Source organism: Pleurodeles waltl, chromosome 1_1, assembly GCF_031143425.1.
Source record: "Pleurodeles waltl isolate 20211129_DDA chromosome 1_1, aPleWal1.hap1.20221129, whole genome shotgun sequence".
In the NCBI taxonomy this organism is placed as follows: domain Eukaryota; kingdom Metazoa; phylum Chordata; class Amphibia; order Caudata; family Salamandridae; genus Pleurodeles; species Pleurodeles waltl.
In genome coordinates, this window is record NC_090436.1 from 187630180 (window position 1) to 187656699 (window position 26520).

Here is a 26520-nt window from a genome sequence, read left to right on the forward strand (position 1 = left end):
TGTTGTCCTGCAAATGACCCTTGAACCAACTTACCTCATGCTCCAGAGGACAGCCTTGCGCATAGCTCCTGGCTCACCGATTCGCGCTGCCCTGTGCCCAGCACCAAGGAACCTGCTGTGCCCTAAGGATTCTCCACCCCTTGCGACCTCAACACTTCAACATGACCTCAAGGAACCATCTTTAAACTTACCTGTGCAGTGCTTTTCCAAGTGGTCCCCAGCAGTTGCCCTGCACCAGCTCCAGAGACCTGCTCCTGCCAGAACTGGGAGCCGCCCGAACTTCTCCAGCTGGCAAAGTGTGTCCACCGAGGACCTCAACCAACCTGCAAAAAGAAGACCTTGGTAAACCAACTGTACGATTTTATATGTATCTTTAAAGGAGATCTTCCATTGATTCATATGGTGCGTAATTACACATAAAATTCATATCTCAAAAAGAACGTAACCAATTTTGATAATCTTGGTCGTGAAAATTCCAAATCTGAAGTATTTTTATAAAACGGTCTTGGGTTATTCCTTTGAGTGTGTGAGTTGCAAGATTGATACTGTGAGTACAATGAATACTTTGCACTTATCCAAGATTGGCCTAACTGTTCGACTAAGGTACCTTAAAAATTAGAGCATTGGGTGATCTAGTTTTTACCCCTGTAAACCAACGTGTGGTTGCCTGGACCCCTACACAGTGTGCCTAGCTTTGCACATTATATAGAGGGCCAGCCTCCTACATTTGGTGGCAGCGGTGGGATAAAGACTTTGCATTTGCTGTTACCATTTTGTCAATTTTGTGAGCACACAGATAACTCTCCAATTTGCCTTTAGTTGATTATTTTTTGATTTTTAATTGACTAAACATTTTTAGCAATTTTTTTAAAATAACGGTTAGGGCCCTGATTAGGTCCCTACAACTCTAGCAAAAAGTTTTAAAGGTCCTTACTTTAAAAAAAAAAAATATTTTATTATTTTTTGCGGTAGCACACCACATATAATCAGTATTACAGTTGATCGTTGCCGTAATGCTTGGAGCAATCATCATTGTTTTTCTTTTCCTGTTAACTTCAAATAAGCAAGTGCATGCAAACCCTCCAACTGTCCCTCCCGCCCCACATACTGCTTCTGGTAATTTCTCATGTCCTATCATATCAGTACATTCAGTATCTTTTTCCCCCATATTGTTATACATTTTTAGACCGATCAGCTACACCTGGTGCATTTAGTCTACACAGTCATCAGATACATAAACATTTATCTTCCCCACTCCCAGCTGCCCATACCGCAGCTTGCTCTGTTAATTCCCAGCACTTGCAGATGTTCTAATCCTCCCCAACTTCCCTTGGTGGATTATTTGGCACTTTTAGATTTAGCACCATCCGTGCCCAAGCTATCATATCTTCCACCAGCTTTGGATCTGTGCAAACATGTTTCATCTAGACTTCTTCCGCCAATGCCCATTCTCTGAAGTCTCTGAATCAGTTTCCATACCTCAGTGGGGTGGGGTTGAGCCATTTAATCGCTATGCAACGCTTGCCCAATAAAAGTCCCAGCATTATACATTTATGGGTTAAATGTTTCCCCCTATGCGTGGGAAGTAGCCCCAGCAGTATCACTCTGGCGGTACATGCCAGCTTCCACTCAGTGGCCCCCTCCAATGCCATCACTATATCCTCCCAGTATGAGGCCAACGCACTACACTGCCATACTATGTGGAAGAAGTCTGCTGAAGCCATAGCGCAGTACGGGCAACAAGGGGATCTCGCTGGGTATATACGCTGAAGGAGATTTGGAGCCAGGTACGTCTGGTGTAGGAGGCTGGCCTGGCTTGTAGTGGGTACCAGAGGTACTTACACCTTGTGCCAGGTCCAGTTATCCCTTATTAGTGTAGAAGAGGTGTTTCTAGCAGCTTAGGCTGATAGAAGGTAGCTATGGCAAAGCAGCTTAGGCTGAACTAGGAGACATGTAAAGCTCCTGATTAGACAAGGGGACCAAGTCCAATAGTCACGACAGTGTCGAGAGGGGACAGGAGCCCAGGAAATGCCAGCTGAAGGTGCAAGGAAGCTGCCACCGGTTGGAAGAAGCTTGGAGTTCTGCAAGAAAGAAGAGGACTAGGAACTTCTCCTTTGGAAGATGGATGTCCCACGCCGCGATGAAGCCTGCAGAGGTGTTCCCACGCAGAAAGACCGCAAACAAGCCTTGCCAGCTGCAAGGGTCGCAGTAGAGGTTTTTGGGTGCTGCAGGGGCCCAGGAGGGACAAGGATGTCGCCACTTGGAGGAGGAGACAGAGGGGGTGCTCAGCAACTCAGAGAGTCCTCACAGAAGCAGGCAGCACCCACAGAAGTACCCCAACAGGCACTTGGAAGTAAAGTGAACTGGAGTCCACGCAAAGTTACAAGAGGGAGTCCCACGACACCGGAGGACAACTCAGAAGGTTGTGCACTGCAGGACGGAGTGCTGGGGACCCAGGCTTGGCTGTGCACAAAGGAAATCCTGGAAGAGTGCACAGGAGCCGGAGCAGCTGCAAATCACGAGGTACACAGCTTTGCAGTCTAGCGGGGGAGGCAAGGGCTTACCTCCACCAAACTTGGACTGAAGAGTCACTGGACTTTGGGAGTCACTTGGACAGAGTTGCTGTGTTCCAGGGACCACGCTCGTCAGGATGAGAGGGGACCCAGAGGACCAGTGTTGCAGTCTTTTGGTGCATGCGTTAGCAGGGGGAAGATTCCTTCGACCCATGGGAGATTTCTTTGGAGCTTCTGGTGCAGGGTGAAGGCAGGCTACCCCCAGAGCATGCGCCACCTGGAAACAGTCGAGACAGCTGGCAGGATTAGGTGCTACAATGTTGCTGGCAGTCATCTTGCTACTTTGTTGCAGTTTTGCAGGCGTCCTGGAGCAGTCAGCGGTCGATCCTTTGGTAGAAGGTGAAGAGGGAGATGCAGAGGAACTCTGGTGTGCTCTTGCATTTGTTATCTGAAGAATTCCCCAAAGCAGAGACCCTAAATAGCCAGAAAAGGAGGTTTGGCTACCAAGGAAGAAGGATTGGCTACCAAGAGAGGTAAGAGCCTATCAGAAGGAGCCTCTGACGTCACCTGCTGGCACTGGCCACTCAGAGCAGTCCAGTGTGCCCCCAACACCTCTGTTTCCAAGATGGCAGGGGTCTGGGACACACTGGAGGAGCTCTGGGCACCTCCCCTGGGAGGTACTGGTCAGGGTTCCTTTGTCCAATTTCGCGCCAGAGCAGGGCTGGGGGATCCCTGAACCGCTGTAGACTGGCTTATGCAGAGATGTCCCCAGCAAAGCATTTCCAGAGGCTGGGGGAGGCTACTCCTCCCCAGCCCTTCACACCTATTTCCAAAGGGAGAGGGTGTAACACCCTCTCTCAGAGGAAATCCTTTGTTCTGCCTTCCTGGGCCAGGGCTGCCTGGACCCCAGGAGGGCAGAAACCTGTCTGAGGAGTTGGCAGCAGCAGCAGCAGCTGCAGTGGGGACCCCGGAAAGGCAGTTTGGCAGTACCCGGGTTCTGTGCTAGAGACCCGGGGGATCATGGAATTGTCCCCCCAATACCAGAATGGTATTGGGGTGACAATTCCATGATCTTAGACATGTTACATGGCCATGTTCGGAGTTACCATTGTGACGCTATACATAGGTAGTGACCTATGTATAGTGCACACGTGTAATGGTGTCCCCGCACTCACAATGTCCGGGGAATTTGCCCTGAACGATGTGGTGGCTCCTTGGCTAGTGCCAGGGTGCCCACACACTAAGTAACTTTGCACCCAACCTTCACCAGGTGAAGGTTAGACATATAGGTGACTTATAAGTTACATAACGTGGATGTTATTTCACGCAGGTTGCACTGGCAGGCCTGTGTAAGAACTGTCAGAGCTCCCTATGGGTGGCAAAAGAAATGCTGCAGCCCACAGGGATCTCCTGGAACCCCAATACTGTGGGTACATCTGTACCATATACAAGGGAATTATATGGGTGTACCAGTATGCCAATGTGAATTGTTAAATTTAGTCACTAGCCTGTTAGTGACAAATTTGGAAAGCAGAGAGAGCATAACCACTGAGGATCTGGTTAGCAGAGCCTCAGTGAGAAAGTTAGGCACCACACAGGGAACACATATAGGCCACAAACGTATGAGCACTGGGGACCTGGCTAGAAGGATCCCAGTGACACATAACAAACACATTGACAACATAAGGTTTTCACTATGAGCACTGGGCCCTGGCTAGCAGGATCCCAGTGAGACAGTGAAAACACCCTGACATATACTCACAAACAGGCCAAAAGTGGGGGTAACACGGCTAGAAAGAGGCTACTTTCCAAACACCTGGTGATCATATTGTATGAGTTTGAACCTGGCATTGGAACTGCTGGTCCTAGTCCCCTCATATACGTGTTTCCAGTCTTTAGCTGAAATCTCCACCTCCAGCACTGCCCCCCCCCCCCATCTACGCTGCATCACCGGGGTAATACACAGTACATCTTCTCTCAGGGCTTTATAAATGCAAGAAATCAGCCAGGGATAACAATGCATCCAGAGTGGCTGAGGCAGGATGTTCATCAGGAAAATCAGTGAACACAAGAAAGAAAACGAGCTACAGCTAATATACACTGTTGTTTACAATATAAAACAACCAAAACCGTCAAGATAAATATAATACAAAAAATGATATTTATTTCATATGCATGTACAACAACAAAACAATAATAGTCCAAATATAATATATAAATATTTACATCTTCAAAGGGAAAGACACACACACTGATATATAATAGTTAGACAGAGACAAAGAGTTATACAATACAAAACACAAAAGATAATAGAAACATAACATGAGAAACAGAGAAACAGAAAGTCCAAACTGTACAAAATACAACAAAATACAAATTGGATATATACTTTCTTTATGGCACTACTTTAGAGCCTTAATAACGTTCACAATTGTAACATATGAAAATTTAGAACAGGATCACGACTCCACCAAATACATAGGAGAAAAACTACTTGGACCCTAGAATTTCATATTCCATTTTTAAAAACTGTAGGAACTAAGCCTACGCGCGTTTCGGCGGAAAAACTCCGGTTTCTAGAACCGCCTTCATCAGGGCAATTCCTTTTTAATATTCGGTGACTGATATCACAGTTCTTCTAAATTCTCGTCTTTCCCATCTGAGTCAAATCTAATAAATATAGAAAGTAACAATAAGGAATACTATAATATTATACTTAATACAATTCCTTGAGATTCTGCTAGCCACCTATTTCATACCACAACCCAATTCTCATCAAACAACTCTAAAGTGCACAAATATAGAAACCCAGTGTTAAGATATATGAAAAGTGATAAAAAAAAACCATAGACTAACCACCAAAGAAATCCAAAGCCACCAGGCAGTGCATGAAAATAAACACACCCTAATGCATACAAAAGACACCATCAAATATCTATGATTTATGAAATCAGACCACAGATCATGAACTGTCGCCACCAGCTTTGCATAATATAGGGACTGCCCTCTCCCTATCTGGAAAGCGTCCATAGCATCCTGCTGGGTGATAAATTTACCCCCAAGGAAAAGAAATCCTGCTACTTCACATCCCCCCCATCCTTCCATTTCTTCATAGGAATGTCCAAGGCAAACTTCGCAAATGCCTGCATATCCCATATGGGTACCTCCCTGGAGTAAGGGTGACAGTGCAGCACAGAGGACCCCACTCGGGTCCATACACTACAAACCTGTTTCACTATATAGGGGGCTCCATCTTGCACCGTCCGGTTCCCCAGTAATAGGGCCGACAGGATGTCTCCCCTACACACAACCCTGTTGGAGTTTCTTCTCCCAGTTAATGTCAGGGTCAAACCAGTGTACCGCATGCTGCAGCTTAGAGGCAAAGTAATAAAGTTCCATATGTGGGAGCTCAATTCCCCTGCGTTCCCATGTTTGTTGTAGCATGGACTGTCCCACCCTCTTCCTCTTCTTTGCCCATAACAGCTCTAGGATCAGACTAGCTATTCGTGCAAAGTGTAATCTAGGCACTTTGTATAGGGTATTCTGTAGCCCCTATAAGCAGCGCGGCAGGACAACCATCTTTATAACGGCCGCCCTGCCCATCAGGGAAAGTGGCAAGTCCTTCCAAAATCTGACAGAAGTTTCCAACCCCTCCAACACTTTGCCATGATTGAGGTCATAATATGTTTCTGCAGTATGTGCCAATTGTATCCCAAGGTAGCGAAGGCCCTCAGCTCCCCATGGCAATCCCACTGACGGGGATGTATCAATCTGGCCCCTAGCTATAGCGCCCATCGGGAACAGGTAGGACTTACAAAGGCTTACCCAGAGTCCAGAGCACTCCCCAAATTTCTCCAAGGCATGTAAAAGAACGGGAATTGATGATTCTGGGTGCCGCACATAGACTAGTATGTCGTCCGCATATAGGGATACCATGTGAGTAGTCCCCCCAATGCATAAGCCGCAGGGGTTCAGTAGATCACGGAAGTGCGCCCCCAATGTCTCCATTGCCATAGCAAATAGGAGAGGGGACATCAAGCAGCCCTGTCGCATCCCCCTCTTCAATCGGACAGCTTCCGACACCACCTCCACAGTTCGCACACGAGTGACTGGGCGTTGATACAAAAGTTGGACCCAAGCAATATACTTCGGGCCAAGGCCTAATTTGGCGATAATTTGCCAACGATAACCCCAATCCACGGAATCAAAAGCCTGCTCTATATCCAGGAGTGCAAACACTACTGGTTCCTTCCACTGCAGGTGTGTGTGATATATATGGGCAAGGTGATGAATATTAAACATTGTGCTGCGGTGAGGTATAAAACCACATTGATCCTCATGTACGAGGGAGGCTAAATGAGGAAGTAGGCATGCCGCCAGAACGCTACTTAATATCTTAATATCCACGTTCAGGAGCGACAGTGGTCTGTATGCAGTGGAATCCGTTGGATCTCTATCTGGTTTGGGAATAAAAGCCACCCAAGCTTCCCTAATCGAATCCGATAGGCAGCCATGGGCAGCCGCCTCTTGGTATACTGCCAACAGTTTCTCAGAAAGTATTTCGTAATATTTTTGATAGAACTCTGCTGGGAGTCCATCTGAGCCAGGCGCTTTTGATGTTTTTAACTGTTTTATGGCCCCTTGTATTTATTTCCTATCAAGAGGGGCATTTAATAGAGCCATGGCAGTCCGCATCAGTCAAGGAAGTGAGACTCCATCCAGGAAGGCCATCCTAGCCTCCAGGGGGCATCTCTTGGCAAAGCATATGGTCGATCAAGGTGATTCCGGAACACCGTCTTAGTTGCTACCTGCATACATACTCTCCTAGCTGTATTAGCTACCAGGGCAGTGACAGGCATACGGTTAGCTTATCACTAAGCACACCCGCCTTATCACCCTCCGCATGCAGACGCTGGTGGTATGCCCTATAAACATATCGTTCCAGTCGTCGCCAGTTGTCTAGAAGCGATCGCCGAGTCCGTCACCATTCTTCCATTCTCTGCGGCTGCGTTGGAAGGCATTTCTCCAGGTCTCCAGAACATCTTTCTCGAGCTGACACCTAACGCCTTAAGTAGTCTGCATGCAAAGAACCCTGATCACATCCTTCATCGCTTCCCAGTCACACCCCCTGGGCGTGGACATTCCCCAGTTTGTGTTAAAGTATTGCGTCATCCCGTCCCGGACTGCCCCCTCAAACGAGGCATCCAACAAGGCCTCGGGTCGCAACCACCACGTCGGGACCACAGGCCGTGCATAGCCTTTATTCAATTTTACTAGAAGAGGGGAGTGATTCTAGAAGATACTAGAAGAGGGGATTCGATATGTAACGGGCCAAGTATGCAATTGCCTGGATCAGCGGGGATAAGGTTTCCAACACTAAGCAATAGTCCAGTCTGCTCTAAGTAGCCACTGGGGAGTAACAGGAGTATTCTCTAAGAGTGGGGTTCCTATTGCGCCAGAGATCCTGCAGCTGAAGCTCTCAATAGTATCTACCAATTGTCTAGTCAGGTGGGGTTTCGGGGGTTTCGTATGTTGCTGTGGGGGATCCTGGTCTACTGTACCGTCCAGGGCACAGTTACATTCTCCTGCCAAAATAGCTTCTGCTGTTAGATATGGGGAGGCAGCCCGCACTATGTCCCTAAAGTAAGTCCCACTATCTACATTTGGGGCATATACGTTTATCAAGCATATTTACCGGCTGTCCAGGGATCCAAACAACACCACATACCTTCCATCTGGATCAAGCACATGGCTTTTGTTTTGGAATGGTACTCCAGGGACTATCCAAATCAATACCCCCCTTGCATAGTCAGAATAAGAAGTCACGTATAATTGGCCCCTCCAGTGTTTTTGAAGAACAGGGATACAGCTCCCCCACGTATGCGTCTCCTGTAGCATTGCTATCGAAGCACGATAGCACCAGAGATAAGCATGTACCTGGCGCTGCTTAGTTGACTGGGGCAAACCTTGTGCATTCCATGATATTAATGTATAAACGTCTGTCATGATTACAACCTAGTACATATCTCTAAGAGAATTATTCTGCACCTCAGGACTGAGAAGTACACTCTTCCAACAACCATCCCAAGCAGTAAAGCCCATTTTGAAAAAACAAAAAAACTAACATTCCCCAACTTACCCCCGTCTCAAAGGCAGTGACCCGGCCCTTTCCCATGTGAACCAAAATGGGTTAGAGGCCGAAGTGCCCCGCCTCATGACCTGATTAGGCAATAAAAACAGATTAGATTAGTAACCTATTAACCATATATAGGTGTATCATTACGTTTCTTCAGAGGTCATCACCGAGGCTAACCACGAGGCAGAGCTTCCAGTAGTCAGGATCCCTGTTGGGGTATAGGGACAACCATCCCCGCACATTGGTATAGGACATTTAATTTTTCTTGTTAATACATAAATCATCATGTGAGGCCAGAACTGGTTAGGCCAGTAGAAGTGAGTCTCAGGACCTGTGCCGTCTTCATCCTTTCATTTATCTGGTGTAGTTTTCCCCCTCATTTCCTAGGACCACATCGACCTAGGCAGGTCTTTCTTTCAACACTATCAAGGCTGACCATCTCCTGTAACATCAGTGTCGGAGTCAGAGTGTCTGTGCTGTTCTCCAGTTGAATCATGACCATACAGTTCGTCCCCCTCATCAGCGAGAGTTCCATCCAGTTGCACAGTAATTCTACCCATTGAGGCTAGACGCGGGGCACCACTCTCCGATGGCTTCTGGGTGCATTTCCTTGCACGCCGGTCCCTACGAGCTTCTGGCCTGTCCGACCCCGGATCTTGATGGGATCTCACTCGTGGGGACACAATGTCCACCCATTCGCTTGCCTCTTGCCAGTCAGTAAAAAACTGAACCTTGTTATTATGTATTACTCTGAGTTTTGCCAGAGACACTAAGCTGTAACGTAGATTTAAATCTCACATCCAATTCTTAACATTCATAAAGTATTTTCTGAGATTCTGCACCTTCTGGGTGTAGTCCGGAAACACCAATATTTGGTGCCCATCATAGAGTGGTTGTCCATTGTTCCGCACCTGTTGAAGGATCACATCTTAGTCCCTGTAGTGAAAGAAACGGGCAATAATGGCATGTGCCGGCACCCTAGGCCACGGAGTAGGCATTAGGGCCCTATGGATATGCTCGACATTGAAAAAGGGGAACGATCCTCCAGGGGAGCTATTGTGACCAGTCATGTTTCCAGAAATTCCTCCATGTTTCGTCCTTCCACCACCTCCTGAAATCCTACGAATCGTAAATTGTTTCAGGGGACCTGCCCTCCGCATCTTCTGTCTGCTACCCAAGTCTCACAGTAAGCCTCTGAAGAGAGGAGACAGTGTCTTTTAGGGTATCCACCTCTCAGTTAAGCACTCCAATGGTGTTCTCCATCTCTTTCACTCTCCCCAGGTCTGCTCGTAATAGTGTAACATCCACTGCCACTGTGTCGATTTCTGTGACCAGTACTGTGTGTGTGCCCTTTATTTCTTTTAGAATGTCAGACATGGAGGGTTCCCGTGGGACGGGGCTCTTCACAGTGCCCCGAGTATCATTCAGGGTATTTATGTCTGTCCTACCTTTACCATGGGTGACTTGCATATAATTAACAATCTTATTGGCCTGGGACTGCCGCCCTCCTTTATCATGTCTCCAGTGCCAGCCTCTGACACTCAAGCCAGAACCGGTACAGTAGGATTTCACAGGTCTTTCTAGTGGTCTGCAGGGCGGTCTCCAGAAGCCTTCTCTGTCCAAATACACAGCTCCTGCAGATCCCTTAGCTGCCCACCAATAAATCAGCCACTGAGATCTGTCACGCCGTGCCCCCTTCAGTCTCACACATGGGCTTCTACTGTACAAGTTTTACTCCCCAGCTCGGGTGACCTTGGCGCTGGTGATTCCTTTGTTCCCCCATGCCTCCAGGTATCAACGCTTCACTTACGGGGCCTTTTGGTTGTTTATGCACTCCAGGCCCATTTAGATAATGCTGCACAATTGATAAGCTGAGGGCCTCTGTTTCCACACTTTCCGGGCCCAGGGTTGGTATTTTCGGGGCGGGGGTGGTGGTCAAGCTTGGACCCAGTGTGCTCCCCCCAACCTCTGTTTACATTACCTCAAAGGCCTTCCTCCACACGTGGCTCTTCATCTGCAGGCCAGCCATTCCGCCATTCCCGGCAGCACAGGCCCTTCTCTCCACCGCTGACTCTGCTTCCCATCTCCTTACTTCAGTGGGGGCGCTTCACCCCTGCTTCCGGGCAGCACCAAGGATTCCCTGGCCTGCAGCCTTTGCTCAGCAGCATCCCACAGTTGCCAGCTCCCCCCCCTGTCGGCCGCCATCACACTGCCTCCTTCCCCCGGCACCAGGCCATCACGGGGGGCTGCCACACGTGCCCGTTAGTCGCAGTCATCGACCTCAGGTGGCACAATGGTCAGGTCGGCCCGTATGCGTGGCCGCACCTCAGGGCTCACCCGCACCATTTTTAGGCCTTGCCGGGCGCCAGCAGGGAATCGTCTCGGCAGCTCCTGTACCGGGCTTTGTCCCCCAGCTATTTTCCGGGACTGTACAAAGGATTTTGCTCAGGATTGCTAGGATTCTTTACGGGCCGGCCGGAAATAGACTAAACATGTCTTTTCAGCCATCTTGTTGGCTCCGCCCCGCCAAAACTCCTTACTTCAGTTGGCCTATCCAAAAAGGGGGTTCTAAATTCTTAAAAAGGTCCTAGCTTTAGTCAATATAAAATGACAGATGCAGAGACCAAGAGCCAGGAGCTCAACCTGGAACCTTATGAGGCATATAGCTATGACCAATTAAGGAGACTCTGCAGGCTGTACCAAATTCGTACTGGAAAAAGCCCCAGTACAAAGAAACTAAAGTTTGTGGTGGTCCAGCACAAAAAAGATAATCCCCCAGATAAAGAAGATGATGCACCTGTAGTGGATGAAGAAGATCCTGTGGATAATGTGGATGAGGGTGGTTCCTCTTCTACCAGAGGCTCTAGAGCACCCACAGAAACAGACCTGGACATTCTCAGGCTGACCAAGAGACTGGCCTTCGAGAATCCGCTCTTGGAAATAGAGAAACAGAGAAAAGAGTTGGGCCCATCTCTGATGGCAGCATACAAGGTATTGAGGGAGAAAACCTTCAACATCCAGCTCCTAAAAGGAGTTGTCCCTCCCTTCACATAAGGGGATGATGTAGTCAAGTAGTTTCTACCTTTGAAAGAGCCTATATTGGGTGGAAAATTTAGAGAAAACATTGGGGCACATTGTTGTGGGAGTTATTCTCAGGAAAGTTCAGGGATAGGGTCCTGATACTGAATGAGGCAGATTCTAAATCCAATGAATTCATTAAGGGTCTTTGGATTTACAACTGAAGAGTACTGAATAAAGTTCAGGGAGGCTTGAAAAACCCAGGTTCGAACTTGGTTAGACTTTGTGGACTATTCAGTAAAAATGCTGGGTGGTTGGCTAACTGGAAACAAGGTACAAGATTATGATGGGCTGTATAACCTGTTCATGAAAGAGTATCTTCTGAGTAATTGTTTCAATGATAGGCTACATCAACATCCGGTAGACCTAGGTCCACTTTCCCCTCAAGAATTGGGAAGGAAGGCAGACCATTGGGTCAAGACAAAGGTGACCTAAACGACCACTGGTGAGGGAGACCAAAAGAAAGAGGCCAAAAAGTACCCCCAAGGGAAATGTGTAAAGGTGGGAGCCAAAGCAAAAATAATAAAGAGTCTTCTCAAGGCCCCCAAAAACCTGCAGAGGAGGGTGGGCCCAGAGACTCCTCACAGTCTAGGGGGGTACAAAGGTAGACACTTTGATCCCAGCAAGGCTTGGTGCCATGATTGCAAAACTAAAGGGCACCAAACTGGACACTCTAACTGTAAAAACAAAATAATGCCTCTAGTCAACCTGCAGCAAATGGAGTTGCCAATCTCAAGACTGGATCAGAGGTGTGGCCTGGCCGTGCCAGTGACCCTACAGAGGCAACATTAATCACTGAGGGTGGGGTAGAATTATCCTGTGCTGTCTGGCCAAGTAATATGCAAAATTACAGGCAGCACCCTTTGATTAATGGGGAGAAAGTGGAAGCCATGAGGGACACAGGAGCTAGTGTTACCATGGTAATTCAGCACTTGGTTCACTCAAATCAGTTCCTGGTAGCGAAGTCTTAAAGTCTTATCCTGTCACCAATGCTGACAATGAGACAAAGTTCCATCCAATGGCTATGGTAACCTTTGTTTGGTGGGGGGAAGTGGGGCAAAAGAAGTGGCTGTGTCCTTATCAATCCCAGTAGATTGACTGCTTGAAAATGACCTGGAACACTCCCACTGGGCTGATGTAGAACCGAAGACCCATACAGCAATGCTAGGGATCCCTGAGAGGACATATGTCAAGACAAGGGCACAAAGGAAATTACAGAGAGAAAAAGGAGAGCTGGATCCTGTAATAGTGGACCAGTCTCCCAAGAGAAAAGGCAAGAAGACTGGGGGACTGGCTTCAAAACAGATGCCGAATCAGGATCCCACTTCCCAGCAGAGGAGCTAACCTTCTTGGAGGGAACTGAGCCGGAAGAGCTTGGGCCTTACTACCCAGAGCTCTTGAGCCCAGGGGGACCCTCTAGGGAAGATCTGTGCACTTTTGAAGGCCTGAGGCAGCAAGCTGCACAGGAAGAATTAGGGAATGACGGTGGTACCCACAGGGTTTATTGGGAGGAGGGGCTCCTTACACTAAGGCCAGAAACCTCAAACCCGGTGCAACCAGGAGGATGGTAGTGCCCAAGCAGTTCAGAGAATTCCTCCTCACTCTAGCCCATGACATTCCCCTAGCTGGCCATCTGGGCCAAAATAAAACTTGGAGTAGGTTAGTTAACCACTTTTATTGGCCGGGAATGTCCCAAAAAGTGAGGGACTTTTGTCAGTCCTGCCCCACCTACCAGGCCAGTGGCAAAGCAGGTAGGCACTTAAAAGCCCCCCTTAATGCCAATACCTGTGGTTGGGATACCCTCTGAAAGGGTAGGGGTTGACATTGTTGGCCCCCTTGACCCTCAAACAGCATCAGGACACAGAGGCATACTAATGGTAGTGGACCATGCCACTAGGTATCCTGAGGCTATACCCCTTAGGACCATTACTGCACCTGTAGTTGCCCAAACACTCCTGGGTATCTTCACAAGGGTAGGGTTCCCTAAGGAGGTAGTATCCGACAGAGGTTCCAAATTAATTTCTGCATATTTAAAACACCTGTGGAAGGAATGTGGGGTGACCTAAAAGTTCACCACCCCACACCATCCTCAAACAAATGGGCTGGTCGAAAGGTTTAACCAGACCCTAAAAGGCATGATTGGAGGACTCCCTGAAAAACTCAGGAGGAGATGGGATGTCCTGCTTCCTTGCCTGTTGTTTGAATAAAGGGAAGTGCCACAAAAGGGAGTAGTTTCTCTCCATTTGATTTTTGTTTGGGCACCCTGTTAGGAGACCACTAATTCTTGTTAGGAAAAGCTGGGAGAAGTCTCTCAAAGAGCACAAGCAAGACATTGTGGACAGTGTGCTTGGCTTACATTCAAGCATGGCTGAGTACATAGAGAAAGCCAGCAAACATCTTCAGGCCAGCCAGAAGCTGCAAAAGCTCTGGTATGACCAGAAAGCTGCTAGTGTTCAGTTCCAATCAGGACAGAAAGTTTGGGAGTTGAAGCATGTTGCTCCAAGGCCCCTCCAGGACAAATGGTCTGGGCCCTATCCTATACTTGAAAGAAAGGGGGAGGTCACTTATCTAGTTGACTTGGGCAGTTGCAAAACCCCAAACAGAATTTTAGATGTCTACTGCCTAGAACCCTTCTATGACAGAGCTGATGTGACCATGCTCACATCATGAGGGAGGACAGGAAGATGAGAGTGAGCCTCTCCCTGATATCCTCTCCAGCAAACCTCAAGAATGGTTCTGTGGATGGAGTGGTCTTATCAAACACCCTCAGAGAGCAACAGCATTGAGATTGCAGGCGATTCTTTAACCACTATGCTGGATTATTCTATCTGACCCCTGGAAAAACAAACTGGTGTACCCATGATGTGGACACTGGTGACAGCTTGCCTTTCAAGAACAGGATTTATAGACAGTCAGAACATGTCAGAGAGAGTATTCAAGCAGATGCTGGATTTGGGTGTCATTGAACCCTCCGAGAGTCCCTGGACTGGCCCAGTAGTTTTAGTCGCCAAACCTCACTCCAAAGGAGAGAAAAGGGACATTAGGTTTTGTGTGAACTACAGGGGCCTCCACTCTGTGACAAAGACTGATGCACACCAATTTCAAGAGTTGATGAGCACATAGACAGACTAGGGGCAGCCAAATACCTGAGTACCTTTGATTTGACATCTGGTACTGGCAGATTGGTCTGACCCCAGGAGCATAAGAGAGGTCAGCATTTTCTACTCCTAGTGGGCATTATCAGTTCACTGTTATACCCTTTGGACTAAAGAATGCACCTGCCACATCACAGAGTTTGGTGAACCAAGTCCTTGCTGGACTGGAATATTTTAGTGCAGCTTATCTGGATGTCATAGCTGTCTATAGTTCCACCTGGCAGGATCACCTGATCCACCTAGGGAAGGTCCTTGAGGCTCTGCAGAAGGCAGGCCTCACTATCAAGACCAGTAAGTGCCATATAGGGCTGGGGTAATGTTGTTTACTTGGGCCATCTGGTTGGTGAAGGCCAAGTACAACCCCTTGGTGGAGGACAAGTACAACACCTTCCAACCCAAGATTCAGACCATTCTGGCATCGGAAGCCCCCACAACCAAGACACAGGTCAGGCATTACTTGGCTTGTCTGGGTACTATAGGAGATTTGTGAAGGACTATGGTACTATAGTTGTCCCCTCCAAGAAAATGTCCAAAAAGGTTAACTGGATAGTGATTACCCCCCACTTTTTGCCTGATTTATGATGTAGCCTAGAAATTGTAGTGCCCAGGGCGCCTGCTAACCAGGTTCCCTGGGCCATAGCTCTTTCCCTAAAACTGTTGTGATGCATTGGCACAATTGGATACACCTTTAGCTAACACTATAAGTCCCTAGTAAAAGGTACTTAGGTACCCAGGGCATGGGGTACTAAGGGTAGGCCCTTGAGCGCAGCAGCATTGATTGTGCCACCCTCTAGGGCCATGCATCCTGATGCACCCAGCACTGCAGGCTGGGTGTCCTGATGCAAGTCTAAAACACTGCCTGTGTGCCCTCTCAACAATACACTGCATACACTATGGATAAAACACCCCTATGGCAGGCCTTCCAGCCCTAGGGCACGGCATCATATTATATGTGAGGGCATAGCTGCATGAGCAATATGCTCCCACTGTGTCCTTACCAAACCTCGGACATAGTGAGTGAACAGAGCAGCCGTTTTAATACATGTGCTGAACTCTGGTCAATACAAGTTTCCCAGCTACATGATGGCCACTCTGAACCCTGGGTTGTTTGGAATCAAACAACTCAGAATGATAAATCCAAACTGGTACCAGTATTGGATTTATCCCTAAAAGTACCCATGGGTCACCTTAGGGGTGCCCCTGCAAGAGCTAACTACCCTGTCATGGTTGCTGACTGGTCCTATGCAGCCTGCCACCTCCAGACACCCAATCTATAAACATTAGGGGAAAATCCATCTCTTTAATTTGTAGAACAAAGCCCTTCCTGGGTGGAGGTGCCAACACTCCCTCCCTCAGGAATGTGCACTGCCTTGGCAGTGAGCTTCAAAGGGCTAACTGCTTTTGAAACTCGACACCCAGGCCTGCTGCTAGCAGCCAATGGTATACCCCATGCAACCAGTCTCCCACTTTTGGGGGGAGCAATGGCGGGAAACTCAAACAAAGAGTAGGAGGAGTGGCCCCACCTGGCATGCACCACACCTAAGGTGTTGCCTGCAAGGTGGGCACTCCATTTCATTTTCCTCCATTTTGGAGGGAAGGACAATAGCCAATCAAGGATAAGGTAATGACCTTTCCCACAGGAAGTGGTCACTTTGGTGGGTGTAGCCACCCAAAGTAAGTGACACACTGGTCACTACCAGGTTCCCCCCAAAACACCCACTAAATACAGTATTCAGTGGGCATCCCTGGACCAGGAAATCAGATTTGATAGACAAAAGAAGACCAGCATCAAGAAGATCGACAAGGCACGAGAACTGTGGGCCTGCTGCAACAAAGAAAAGGCACCAAACCCTGCCTGCTGTACTCAGGACCTGAGAATCACTGCAGAGGAGCTGCTATGCAACTGGAAAAACTCTACAGAACCCCAGAGGACCTCCAGGCTTTGAAAATCACCATAGAACTCCCTCCAGAGTGGAGGTACCACTCTACAACAGCAAGTAACCAGCAAGCCAGTGAGGATCACTTCACTGGCACCCGCTAACTCCCAAACTAAACACTGCAGCTAGACCAAACAACACACCTATGACCGTGAGGACAAACCCTGTTAGTGTTCCAAGTTTGGTGGCATTGCGCCATCCAGTGGTCAAACCGTACCAATACTCTAGGTATTGGGCAGCTAACGTTGGACACGAAGAAAACCAGCCCACTGGGGCTTAAAAAGGACAAGGAGGAAGCCCCTGTGGAGGGACTTCAGGAACATGCGGGACCTCCTGCTGGAGTGCCCCCGTGGTCCTGTAAACGACCCTTGAACCAACTTACCTCTTGCTCCAGAAGGTATCCTTGCGCAGAACTCCTAGCTCACCGATTCGCTCTGTACCCAGCTGCCCTGTGCCCTGCACCGAAGAACCTGCTGTGCCCTAAGGGTCCCCCACCCCACCTCCACACTCCATGGTGCCCCCCAGGAACCATCTTTAAACTTAACTGTGCAGTGCTTTTCCAAGTGGTCCCTGCAGTGGCCCTGCACCAGCTCCAGAGACCTTCTCCTGCTGCTCCCACCGGAACCAGGAGCCACCCGAACTTCTTCAGCTGGCACAGTGTGCCCACCGAGGACCTCGACCAACCTGCAAAAGAGCTTGGTAAACCAACTGTACGATTTTATATGTATTTTTAAAGGTGATCTTCCATTGATTCCTATGGTGTGTAATTACGCACAAAGACTATTTTTATTAAACTTCAAAAATTCATCTCTCAAAAAGTACTTAACCAATTTTGATAATTTTGGTCTTAAAAACTGCATAAAATCTGAAGTATTTTTATAAGTTGGTCTTGAGTTATTCCTTTGAGTGTGTGAGTTGCAGGATTGATACTGTGAGTACAATAAATGCTTTGCACTTCTCCAAGATTGGCCTAAGTGCTCAACCAAGCTACCTTAAAAATTAGAGCATTAGATGATATAGTTTTTACCCCTGTAAACCAACATGTGGTTGCCTGGACCCCCTACACATCGTGCCTAGTTTTGCAGATTACATAGAGGGCCAGCCTCCTACAAGTACACATTTGTTATATAGTATCCATCTAGACAGCCAACACGTGATTTACAGTGTTCCATTGAGGATGTATTCTTCAAAGCTTCCTTTGTTTTATAATGCTTCCAATTGGAATGACATCAATCACCGTTTGTATTTAGCATAACTCTTTGAACTACTTTCACTAGTTTTCCACCATCTCTGTCACAATTTCAACAGTCCAGATTTAGCACCCAATTACGAGTCTGGCAGTCTAAAGACCGCCAGACTCACGGTGTAGGTCAGACCGCCATGGCTGTGGCAGTCCAACCGCCATATTACAAGAATGGCGGTCGGTGCCGCCAAAAAAAACGCCATCTCTGCCAGGATCTCTGATCCAGACAGGATGACTGTGCTCTTGGCTGTAATCATCCACTGCGGTCACTGACGTCAGCGCAGTCATGCTGATTACAACCATGTTCTCTGCCAGCCTCTTCATCCGGTTCAACTGCCATGAAAAGACTGGCCGACAACAAGTGCAGGGGGCCCCCTACCCAGCACAGTCGGAATGCACAATGTCTGCTGTGCAGACAGTGCGCATTCCGAGGGTGTTAGGGAGTCCCCCTGTGCATTGGTAGTGGACTCAGCTCCATGTGGAGCCGAGTCCAATGCCACAACACATTTTCCACTAGGCTGACGGTGGAAATGTTGGTTTCTGCTGGTCAGCCCAGTGGAAAACTCATAATGGGGCCGGTGGGGAGACTGCCCTCTCTGCGGCGGTCTCCTCACCATGGGTCTTACAGTTGGGTTTTCTGACTGCCAAACTCATAATCAGGCCCTTAGTCATTGCGACTTGTGTGTTTGGCTCTAGCACTGTTTCACTCCTATATTTTTCTACTTGGAGTCTTTCTCATTGTATCAATTTTAGTATTCAGGTGTTTGTCTTCAGTGCGATTCAAGTGTGCTCTCTCATTTTGCACATTCCAAATATCAGTGTGTGTAAAGTTTTTATTGCACAAGATACATTTTGCATAGTCTCCAATTTATTGGCCCGCATATATTATAGAGTTTCCCTCTTTATTTCTACCTACCGCTGAACGCAGACATTTTCTTGTGAGTGAGTGACAGTGGTAAAAACAGATGTGCATTTTTCTTGCAAGGACTGTGAAATAGGCTTTTTAGTTATATCTCGCAAATACCTTGTATATAAGTGTATACTTTATGTGAATTTTCCTTGAGGTTGACTCAATACCCACACAAAATATATGTCAAACTACACTCCCATAAAAATGTTGCAAAAGTCACGCTTTTCATGCAAAGCCAACTTGCATGGACATTTGCAAGATGTATATATTTTTCATAGTTTATGTGAGATACAGGCTAAGGTTGTAAGAAAAATACTTTTGCAACTGAGCATCTGTCAATCCCAAATCTGTTATATTTTTTCTCATTGTAAAGTTAGTAGCTTATTTTACGCAAGGAGCGTCCTTGTATACCTTTGATAAAACTGTATTTTTTCAGCTGTTGCTTTGTCTAAAATATTAACGATCAAATAAATTTAAAAACATGAAGGGGTGGACTCCCTGAAAAGAAATCCATAAAGCCCCAACAGACCACACATACACATTTTAAAATACATTGTATATATATATTAACCACATAGTCTTGATTAACCTTATGCCACTTTTGTTCAGGCTATTTTTATATGCCTAAATCTTTGCTTGTAAAAAATTGGATTATTCATTTGGGCAGGTGACTGCCCCCCTGTAAGGAATAATCACATCATTGTCATGGTGAACCCTTAGAGTCACTAAGTTAATACAAGCTCATCCCCCTGGTAGCTACGGTACAGGATAGACAGGTTTAACTTAGGGCGATGTATAAAGTATTTAAGCAATATTAAAACAGTAATAAAGTTAAAAAGTGAAACTATAAAAATCCCATAGCAAAGAAGAAAAATAAACTAACGTTAAGTAAACAAAACAACACCAAAATGATTTAAAAAATCCAATAAGGGGAACCAGAGATGTGAATTTCAAAGTTGTAAGTAGAACAGGATCAAGAAGCACAAAGTGACAATGTTAATGATCGCATTAGAACAGCATCTAGGCTTAATTTGATGCAGCCCGTGATGCAGCATGATTTGGATATGCTAACAAGGTTTGTCTTGGTTAAAGATGTTTCCTTTTCACTTTAGTCCTTTAAGTTCCAATCCACCACAGCAGTACACTTCTAAAGCCCCTCAGGGGAGACACGTAGGGACTCACAGGGTGCAGACAGAAGTCAACAGGTGGGTCTAGTCCCGATCCAGTTGCCACTGGTCATCTGGGCAGTTGCAGGAAGGGGCTTCTTGTGGCTTGGTGTGCCCCTGTTGCTTTGAGAGGAGGTCAGCCTTATGACCCTTGGGGTCCATGTCCTTGCCCTAGGTATAAGAGGAAGAGCAGGTCCAGTCTTCTAAGCTCTTCTCAGGTCTCAGACAGCAGGTTCAGTCTCCCTTCTGATTTTTTACTGGTCCAGGAGTATTCTGAAGTGGGTGCCTAGAAGTGCCACATGTTCTGAAATGGATGCCTAGAAGTGCCACATTTATGCCTGACACGGGCTAATGGTTGGAAATGACCCCTGATCATGCCCCAACCAATGGTGTAAAAGTTCCCAGGGCCAACTCTAACCATTTTGGGAATTTTCAAGAAGGCAGAACCCTTTAGCCACTCTAAACCTGTGCTATGAGGAGTATGTACTATTGTAATCCTAGTGTACTCCCATATCTAACACTAAAATCCAGTGACTGTACACAGAGACAGCAATTTAGTAGAAAGTAAGTAGGGTGGACACACAAGAATTGTTCTGACATCTAGTCTTCACTCTTTGAAGTGTGCTCTATGCCAATTTGCAAATCCAAGCAGACACTGTAATGTCAAAATGAGGTCTACTGTCATTGGAGAATGCCTGGCTGGGTAGACAAAGGAAAGGCCCTGTCCAGGTGTTAGCTAACATTTGCATGTGATAGGGGAGGCCTCTTTGAAGGTAATCCAGTTCTTGGGCACAGCCTAGATGATCATCCTGTCAGAGGAACAGAAACACCTTCCCATACCCAAGGCCTTCTTCCTGCTCTGTTAGTAGTTTTTACACCTCATCAAGGGGACTATTCAACTGTCAGGTGACAGATGGAGTTCAGGCAAATGTGTCTCCAGAAGATTTAGGCAGGGAAAATGTAACTTTCTAAAAGTATCTTTTCCAAATGTTAAAAATCCAACTTCACTTTTAAGTTGGGCTTGTAATAAACATTCAAAAAGTCCAAGAATGAAATTTGTAGCAGTTTCCTAACCAGAGATAACTTTTTTAAATTTAATAATAATAATGCATCACAGTGCTTTTCTATGGAACAGCCAGCCTTGATACAGTTGAAATAGTATTTGGTCTATTTTCACCTTAAGGACATATATAAAATTAAACTTGTATATGCCCTATTTTTAAATACCACAAACCCTGCTTTATGGGCAATAAGGCCTACTCAGGGGTGACATACATATTTAAAAGTAAGGTTTAGGCCTGTCAAAATGAGGTATTTTGCAGTATTTAATCTGCACAGCCAAGCTACAAATGGTTTGCAATGTGACTGCGGTGGGTGGCGTAATGAGTGCTGCAGCCCACTCGTGACATTTAACTTACAGGTCCTCGGTACACTTGTACCATATAATTGGAGCTTCTGAGGTAAGTTAAATATGCCAATCAGGAGTATGCCAATTTTATCATGTTGAATGGAGGAGCAGAGGCACTTTACCACTGTTTCGGATGGGTAAGGTGTACAGGGTTCTACATCCAAAAATAGCAAAAACAGGCAAGGCAAACAACTGGGGGTACATTAGGCAAAAGTTGGTCATTTTCAAAAATACCAAATGTCACAATATCGATAATAAAAATATTGGAAGCCCACAATAGCTAGTTTAAAATATAGAAAAACACAATATCAAAATTCCTTTATTTGTAAATGCGCAACCTAAAAATACCAATATACCACAACATAAAACACAAATTAAATAAAAATACATATAAAGATGTTTAAAAGTATAACACATACATTTCAATAACAAATAAGATCAAAATTCATCAACATTCACAACAAAACATAAAATAATTCAAATACATAAATCACAAAACTAGATACTCAACCAACCAAAACTCAGAATCAATTAGCAACTCACTATTAAAAAAACAAACTTGTTCATTATTCTTGTGCCTACAATGAAATCAGAAGAAAGAAGCCAGCCATGCTGCCCAGGCATTTTCATAACACTAAAAAAAGAGGTAAGTAGAAACAATTTCACTAGCTAACTCCTAACTTGCTTTCACAAATTTCTACATATTAATATATGAAAATAATGTATGTTTCTCTGTCATTACACAGACCAAAGAAAAAAGGCCTGAAAAAAGACTGCTTCCACATGTAAGATTTAAACAAACAGCTGAAATGGTAATTAGAAAAAAGCGCAAGCAAGATAAATAATGTTCGCAATATTTTTTGTGTGTGTTTAACAATGCTTTATTGAATAAGTTAGCATACACTGCCACAATAGAATAAATACATTGTAACCAGAAGACAAAACAATACTTTTTTTTATCATAAAGATAATTATATCTATAAGAAACAATTTGTATACACAACCAGACTAAAATATTGTACCGTAGAATAATAGCATTTTTTGTTATGTTTTAGTAAAGAAAGAAAGAGAAGAGAGAAAGGAAAGAAAAGAAAAATTAAAACAATGCAAATTAAAAATCACATAGTTACAATAAAGCTACCATTAAGTATTAACAGTAGTATGAAAGGTCTTGTGTTGCGAAAGGAAAGAGGTGAGAGGAAGCCAAAGCATGTCCCTTTTAATTAACAGTTGAGTAGTATTAGCATTTGCTCAATCCATTCTGTGATTATAACAGATCAGATTCCACCAAGTTACAACAGATATTTTCGTAGTATCTTTCCAATTAGAAGTTATAATTTGCAGTGCACTAGCAATGAGCAAATCAGCCAATTTACCAAGCAGTGGTTGGGAATACCAAATAGATGAAGTACTACCCAAAACAAATGTAATAAATTGAAAGGTACATTGATGGGGAATATCTAATTAACTTTATCCCAAACTTGTTCCCAAAAAGTATGAACTGCAGGCCACTCAAACAACATGTGCATATAATGACTGTTTTCTTTAGGGCACGACCAACACTTGCTATCTGTAGTAAGTTTAAATTTATAAAGGTCTACAGGAGTATAGTACAACCTACTATAAAATTAAAATAACGTTTGGGTTGTATATGCTGAACGGGATGTTGTATGGAGTTTTGACCATATTTGTTTCCATGTAGATATAGGACTGTTTTGATTGAAATCCTGCTCCCATGCTAATTCTTTTTTAGATTTTGGTCTCACAAGACTGGTATGTGTAAGGGTTCTGTATATAAAAGACGCTAGGACTTGTGAGGAAAAATTATAAGGTTGGGAATTAGGCTGTGTAGAAGAGGGAGCCTCCAAAGATTGAGACAATAAGTTATAGAGGATAGCAAAGAGAGTCTGATATTGCACAGCGTAATAAGTGGAGATATGAAATGTCAGTTGAATATCTTGAAATTCAAGTACAGCATTATCTAGAATTAAATGATCTAAAGCTATAATGCCTTTGTGCATCCACTCTTTCCATACTAAAATTCTATTATGAAATTCAATATCATTATTTTACCATATAGGAGTTTGCCTAAGGTTCTCATATGAGGAGTGAGAGGCAAGAAGTAATGGTCTGGCATTAGAAATAGAATGAGTTATTATCGGAGAGAAAAAAGATTTAGGAGGTTTTGAAAGCCGAACTGCATCTCTAAATGTAAATGGTGTCATTTGTGAGTGTTCCAATTAACTCCATAAAGAGGTCCCTTCATGAAAAGTGGGAGAGAGGGACAACCATACTTGTTTTAAAACAAATGCAGAGTGATATCTTCTAAGGCATGGAAAATGTACACCTCCATTATCTCTAGATTCCTGCAGTTTAACTAGAGATATACAAGATTTACGTTTGTTCCATAAAAATTTCATAAATAATGCATTTATAGTTTTAAAAAAACTAGAAGGAAGTTTAACTGGGAGCATAGATAAATAAAAATTTAAAATGGGCAACAACATCATTTTAATTGTGGCCAGTCTTCCCCACCAAGTTAAATAAAGAGGATACCATCTGTCAAGTAATTTCACAATCCTTGACTCTACCACTTTGAGATTAGTACGAATAGTGTCTTTAAGAGAGTTGGAATAGGATTGGAATTGGAATAGGATATGCCCAGGCATTTGATATGCTTAGAGTTCCACGTAAACCCAGTATCTTTAAACATGTCTGGTAGACAGTAACCATTTAATGGCAAAACCTCTGATTTATCTACATTAAGCTTATAACCTGAGACACTTGAGTATTCTTGTAATAATTTAAAAAATTCCGGAATAGTCTTGTGAGGATTAGAGATGAAACCATAAAAATCAGATAACCTATGTATTTTCTCTAGAAGGGGCTCAAGGGCTAATATAAATAACAGAGGTGATAAAGGACAACCTTGTCTAGTACCTCTGTGCAGGGGGAAGTAATGGGATTGTTTACCATTGACTAAAATTGATGTAGAGGGTGAAGAGTATAAAAGTCTAATAAGTTTAATAATATGAGGACTAAAACCATGCCATTTTAATGCTCCAAACATAAAATCCCAACAAACTCGATCAAAGGCTTTTTCAGAATCTAGAGTTATGGCAGCTATAGGATCCCTGGACTTAGAGGCAAGATGGATAATATTGAGAAAAGTTCTAGAATTATCCGATATGTATCGCCCCTTAACAAAACCTGACTGATGAATGTCTATTAAGTCTGGGATAAAATGATTAATCCATAAGGCTAGAACTTTTGCAAATATTTTACACAACATAGTTTCAGAAAAAGTGCCCTTTGCTTGATCTTTTGATATGAAATATTTTATAAGTGTTAATAGCTTTGGAACTAAAATAGATGTAAAAGTTGAATACAGTTATATTGAAAAGCCATCTGGGCCAGGAGCCTTATCTTTAGGAAGCTTCGTAATGGCATTTTTAATTTCTGTTTCAGATAGGTCAGAGTCTAATGGTGACAAATCTACTTTTGTTTCGAAGGAATAGAGTGGAAGAAGGTATCTACTTCAGTCATATTAGGAGTATTTTCGGGAGTATATAATGTGGTATAATAGTCAGTAAAGCATTCCAGGATTTTTGAATCTTTAGTGTGTCTATTTCCAAATGTGTCTGTGATAACAGTAATTTTAGACTTTTGTTTTTTGATCTTTAAATAATTTGCCAATAGTTTACCCGCTTTATTTTTCCCCCCGTAAAATTTTGAATTTATTTTGAGTAGAGTTCCACATGCACTTTCCAAGGAATGCTTATTGTATTGTAATTTAGCATCAATCAACCTGGATAAGGTGTCTGGTTTGTTAGATGAGAAATATTCACGCTCAAGACATTTTATTTGTGTGAGCAGTTGAGAGGAAACTTTAGATTTTTCTTTCTTTTTAATGGCAACATAATCTATAATAAAGCCTCGAGCAGTAGCTTTAAATGCATCCCATATAATGTTCATCTGAGTATCAGAAGGTAAATTGTGCATAAAAAATTCTTTAGAAAACATTGTAAATTGTTCAATAAATAAATGATCTTGCAATAAAGTGTTATTAAACCTCCAGCGATTAGAAAAGGAGGAATTTCCTGTAAGGTTCATATCTATTATTACTGGGGCGTGATCTGATAAAAGAATAGACCCAATATCAGCATGTGAAATTGTTTGTATAACACTTTGTGTAGCAAACATATAATCTATTCTAGAATATGAATGATGTACTGGAGAATAAAACGTGAATTCTAATACATCTGGGTGAACAATTCTCCATACATCTCGTAAACCTCTGGAGGAGATTGCTTGATAAAATGTTTTTTGCATTTTATTAGGGATATAACGAGTTTGAGAGCGACGATCTATAAAAGGATCCATAAGTTGATTGCAATCACCTCCTACCACAAGATTTTCAGAGTTGCAAGATAATGAGGATCTATTCCAGTTGGACCATAAACATTGCAAATGGAAAACAGCCCACCATTAATCCTAACTGTCAGTAAAATTCATCTTCCTATATCATCCTTAATATCCTCCACAACTTGTATTTGTAAAGATCTATGAAACAATATTATTACCCCATTCTTATGAGCTGCAGAGAAACCAAAAACATGACCAATCCAATTTCTATTCAAACTTTTAAAATCTTGCTCTTTAAGATGGGTTTCTTGTACAAGAGCAACTTGACAATTCAATTTAGTGAGATGTTGGAGCACTCTTTGTTTCCTAACCAGATTACGTAAACCCTTAACATTCCATGAGATAATACGAAGACTGGTCATTTAACTAGTAGAAGACATTTAGACAACAGAACCTTACCGAAACCTAAGAGACAAACAACATGTGAATCATAGAAGAAGGTGGAAGGGAAACTTATGTCTAAGTGAGGTTACGTGTTGATGCCAATCTTGCATTGTAGGACATAAAAAATAAAAAAAGAAGAAAGAAAAGTAGAAAGAGAAAAAATCA